A 5,794-nucleotide genomic window follows, 5' to 3' on the forward strand; every position below is an offset into this window, starting at 1 on the left:
TTGTGACCATGGCAGATGCAATTACATCGAATCAAAGGTTTGGCTAATCTAGTCTCTGTGGTATTGTGAAGTACACATGTTTTTTAGTTTATTTGTTATGTCTTTCTCCCTTTTTGTGCCAAGGGCTTACGTTATTGCTTACTGCAGCATATAATTACACTTACAAAAACAGAAGGGGAAGAAAAAAAAAACTACGCTCATGCTTTTTTTTTTTTTCTTCTGTATATTTATAAGCATTTTTACACTGTTTAATCAGCCTATTCTGTATACCCGTATATACGCGAGTATTAGCCGAAGAAGTATAAGCTGAATCAATAAGTTTTACCACACAAAAATGGTAAAACTTATTGACTCGAGTATAAGCTGAGCTATATTTGAGTATATACTGGGTAAAAAAAAAATTAAAACACACAACTCACCTCCCAGCCGGGGTCTGTGTCTCCGACACGATGGTCTCCCCGATGGTGCGGCAAGCTATGTAATTCTCCCTGCTGTCATATCTCTGCTCGGCTTTGAATTTTCCCACCGTCAGCAGCGCTCAATAAACCAGTCACTTACTTACAGACGAGGGAGCTTTTTAAGCATAAAAAAAATTGTGGTTAAAAACTCGGTTTATACTCGAGTATATACTGTACTTTTTTTTTTTTTTCTTTAGAGAAGGAGAAGCTGTTAGTAGGAAATTTTGTACTCAGATACTGCATAGCTGTAGACAGAGCTCCTTTCTGCATTGCAGGGCTGTTTCCATTATAACAGTTTATTTTGCTGATCTTTATTTTATCGGTTTATATACACTTTGCCATCACAGCTGTGTTTTATAAGGCTCCTGCATTCTGTGTTGTGGTGCTGTCTGAGGAGAAGCCGTTCTGCACTGTGGATGGCGTCTCCTTTTCAGATCGCACCCACTGGAGCCGATGCAATGTCTGTGTCTCTGTGTATCAGGTTGTGACATGACTCCTCAGGTACTGAGCCACTGTTGCAGTGCATTCAGTCCACGTGTGAGCAGGTGTGATCTAAAGAGGGGAAGCCAGCAGTAGAGGAATAGTCTGCAGCACAGAGCATCTTCTCTTCATATAGAGCTGGGATACAGGAGGCAACAAGAGCCTTATAAAATGAAGCTGTGGTGGGAAAGTGTAAAATAAAAATAAAAATCTGCGTTAATAAACTGTTATGTGAACGACTGTGCTTGCAGTAGACATGACAGTGCAGACATGATGCAGAAGGAAACTCTGTAGTAAGCTATGCAGTAGCTGAATATGGATTTCTCTAGCAACGGCTTCTCTAAGCGGCACAGTGGTTTTCTATAAAACATGTACAGAATAGGCTGATTATAAGCATTTTTACAATGTTTAATTGCCTATTCTGTACCTTTTAAAAAAAAAAAAAATGAAATTACAGTGTATCTTAAAGAAGAAATCCTGTAAAAGTAATCTTCTCCCAAGTCATGGCTATGTGAATTTTAAGTTTAGACCACCAGTGATTTCCAAACTGCAAATGGTCGTAGTGTGGTTGACCACCCTTATATCAGTAGTCACATTTCTGAAGGCTTTGAGTTTAGCAGATCCTCAGTAGACTGAGCAAATCACAGTGATTGGGTTTAGGTGCCTAGAAAGAAAGTATTTAGCGTAACAAGTTCCAAACGCAGAGCAACTGTAATAGAAGGTACTACTGTTGACCAATACTTCATCTGTGGGTTTAAAGTGACCCTCCGGGCCTGGACGAACAAAGATGGCTGCACCAGCTTCTTTGACTACCTGATGCACAACATTAGTCTAAGACACTATGCCTGCTTGGTTTGGCCAGTGCTGTTCACAGGAGCAGTTCTGGCCGGTCCGCTCACCATGCAGTGTCTTAGACCAGGGTTCCCCAACTCCAGTCCTCAGGGACCCCCAACAGGTCATGTTTTCAGGATTTCCTCAGTATTGCACAGGTGATGTAATTATTGTCGGTGCCTCAGACATTGCCACAGGTGTTCTTACCATAGGTTATCCTGAAAACATGAGCTGTGGGGGTCCCTGAGGACTGGAGTTGGGGACCCCTGTCTTAGACTACCAATGCGTGCTGTGCACAGTGTGTATCAGGTAGTCAGAGAAGTGGTTCAGCCATCTTTGTTAGTCCAGGCCTGTAGAGTCACTTTAATCATCCAGGGATGGTAGTGATGTGGGCAAGTACACTTTTTGAGGCTGAAACCTATTGCTCATTATATCTATGGATCGTACAATTTGGAGTGAAGACCAGCCTCCTTCTCACACAGGCACGTGTCTAAGCCGCATGGTGGATAAAGAGGAAAGCTGTATAGGAATGAAACTGTACTAGTTTGTCATTCCACAATTAAAATCTGCCCGTGGACATAAGGCCTAAAGCACATCACACTGTGCGATTTGCAAAGCAAGTGCGATGTGAGGTTTCCCATGGGAAACGCTTGCCGATCCTCTAATGCACCTGAAAGCCACGCAGAAGGATCACTACTTCACAGAAGTGATGGGAGGCGTTTCAGCCAGAAAAACTCCTCACATCCACGTGAAAACACAAGTTGTGTGAGTAACCCCCCAGATTCAGCTCCATTCTTTGTACGCTTTGGGGCACAGCGTTTTTAATTATTTAATTTGGGGTTGTTGACTTTAACCCCTTAGTGACCAAGCCTGTTTATGCCTTAATGACCAGGCCAAATTTTGCAAATCTGACACGTGTCACTTTAGCATGGAAAAAGACCAGAAAGGTTTTGCATCTCCAAGCGATTCTGACATTGTTTTATCGCCACATGTTGTACTTCATTTAGGTGGAAAAAAAAGACCGATAGAATTTGTGTTTATTTATTAAAAGCGCCAAAATTGGGAAAATTTTGAAAAAATCGTCATTTTTTCACATTTCCAACTGCAATATCTCAAATATGTGCAAACATAATATAGAAATTTTTGCAAAGATTTATATTTCCATCCGTTTACTTTATTTTGGGCGCACATTGGAAAAACTTTCGGGTTTTTTTTAACCATTTAGGAGACATACAAATGTAACATTACTTTTCAGCATTTTGAGGAACACTTTGTTTTCCTACACCAATCCAAGATTGGAAAGGCTCATAGGAGTCAACATGATAGATACCCCCACAAGTGACCCCATTTTAAAAACTACACCGTTTAAGGTATTCACTGAGGGGTGTCATGAGTATTTTAACCCCACAGTTTTTTTTCAGGAGTCAATGCAATTTAGAAGAGAAAAACAAAAATTTCATATTTTTGCAAATATGTCATTTTAAAGACAGGACTTTTTTCTATAGTACACATGAAAATTAGGATTTGCACCCCAGAATGGATACCCCTGTTTGTCCCGTGCTCAGAAACATACCCATTGTGGCCCTAATCTTACGTTTGGATGCACAATGGGGCCCAAAATGAAAGGAGCAATCGGTGGCTTTCGGAACAGAAATTTTGCTTGAAGGAGATTTAGGCCCCATTGCCCACTTGTAGAGCCCTTGAGTGACCAAAACTATGGAGAACCCCCACAAGTGACCCCATTTTGAAAAGTAGACCCCTTAACGAATTTATCTAGGGGTATAATGACTTTTTTGACTTCACAGTTTTTGAATGAATCTAAGCCAAGCCGAAGGAAAAAAATTACAATTTTCATTTTTTTGGTAATTCTGTCATTTTAAAAGCAGTTTTTTTGTACAGCACATATATGAATGAAGACTTGCACCCCAAAATGGATACCCCTGTTTCTCCCGTGCTCAGAAACATACCCATTGTGGCCCTAATCATATGTCTGGATGCACAATGGGGCCCAAAATGAAAGGAGCAACCGGTGGCTTTCGGAACAGAAATTTTGCTTGAAGGAGATTTAGTCCCCATTGCCCACTTGTAGAGCCCTTGAGTGACCAAAACGATGGAGAACGCCCACAAGTGACCCCATTTTGAAAAGTAGACCCCTTAACGAATTTATCTAGGGGTAGGATGACTTTTTTGACTTCACAGTTTTTGAATGAATCTAAGCCAAGCCGAAGGAAAAAAAATACGATTTTCATTTTTTGGTAATTCTGTCATTTCAAAAGCAGTTTTTTTTGTACCACACATATATGAATGAAGACTTGCACCCCAAAATGGATACCCCTGTTTGTCCTGTGCACAGAAACATACCCATTGTGGCCCTAGTATTACGTCTATATGCACAATGGGGCCCAAAATGAAAGGAGCAACCGGTGGCTTTCGGAACAGAAATTTTGCTTGAAGGAGATTTAGGCCCTATTGCCCACTTGTAGAGCCATTGAGTGACCAAAACGATGGAGAACCCCCACAAGTGACCCCATTTTGAAAAGTAGACCCCCTAACGAATTTATCTAGGGGTATAATGACTTTTTTGACTTCACAGTTTTTGAATGAATCTAAGCCAAGCAGAAGGAAAAAACTACGATTTTCATTTTTTTGGCAATTGTGTCAATTTAAAAACTGTTTTTTTTGGAAAGTGTACATAGGAATGAAGACTTTCACCCCAAAATGGATACCCCCATTTGTCCCGTGTTCAGAAACATACCCATTGTGGCCCTAATCTACTTAAAGGAAACATAGCTAGGCCTATAATGGAAGGAGCACCCGTTGGATTTCAGGGTACAACGGAATAAATTCCAGTCCCCATTGCCCACATGTAGAGCCATTGAGCGTCCAAAACGATAGAGAACCCCCACAAATGACCCATTTTAAAAACTAGACCCCTTAACAAATTCATCTAGGGGTGTACTGCATATTTTGACCCCAAAGTATTTGAATGAATCTAAGCAAAGCAAAAGGAAAAAATTACGATTTTCATTTGTTTGGCAATTTTGTCAATTTAAAAACTGTTTTTTTTGTACAGTGTACATAGGAATGAAGACTTTCACCCCAAAATGGATACCCCTGTTTGTCCCCTGTTCAGAAACATACCCATTGTGGCCCTAATCTACTTACAGGACACATGGCTAGGCCCATAATGGAGGGAATGCCCGCTGGATTTCAGGGCAGAACTGAATAAATTCAAGGCCCCATTGTCCATTTATACGGAAAAAAAATTGACTTCCGAAAAATAATCCCCCCCCCCCCCCCCCCCCCCCCGCCATCCCCATTTTTTGGCATTCCCTAAATATTAGATAAAGGTAATAATATAAATGCGTTTTATGTCCGAAGACAGGGGTAATTACGGAGGCTGGTTGGGCTGGGCACATTGGGCAAGAAAACCGGGTATCCCCCCCCCCCCCTCCTCTCATGTATTTTGGGGGGTATTTTGTAACCTCAGCAGCGGGGATGGGGTGTAGAAAGTGGCGCTGTGAGGCTTTGTAATCTTGCTGCGGTGCAGCGGTCTCACAGAGAAGGCGCTCAACAAGCTGCTCCTGGAACTGCAGGAAGGCGAGCGTTCGCGAGGCTTCTTGTAAATTACAGATTACAGGTAGCGGTCTGAATAACGCCGGGCTCACGTAGCCGTAGGCGGAATCTGCTTGCGGAGGCTCGCAGCGGATTCCAGCTGTGAGCCCGGCTGTGACCCTGCGTACGGTTGCGTAATGTACTGCACATAACTGCCTACTCACACAGGCGGTTTTTTGTTTGCATTTCCCGCGCCGTCGCTTAGAGATGACCCGGGTACCCGCAGCCCGTACACAATGTGTTTGTATATGGGGTGCGAGTATATCCGCGGTCATAGAGCACAAAGGGCTCTAGGTCGCGGATATTCGTGGTAAAATATAACATGCTGTGTTCTGTTTCTGCGAGTGGATTACGTAATTCCGACCCGCTAATTGGGGGGAATTGTGTAATCCAATGCATGCGATTGATCC

This window comes from Eleutherodactylus coqui, chromosome 5, assembly GCF_035609145.1.
Source record: "Eleutherodactylus coqui strain aEleCoq1 chromosome 5, aEleCoq1.hap1, whole genome shotgun sequence".
Classification (NCBI taxonomy): Eukaryota; Metazoa; Chordata; class Amphibia; order Anura; family Eleutherodactylidae; genus Eleutherodactylus; species Eleutherodactylus coqui.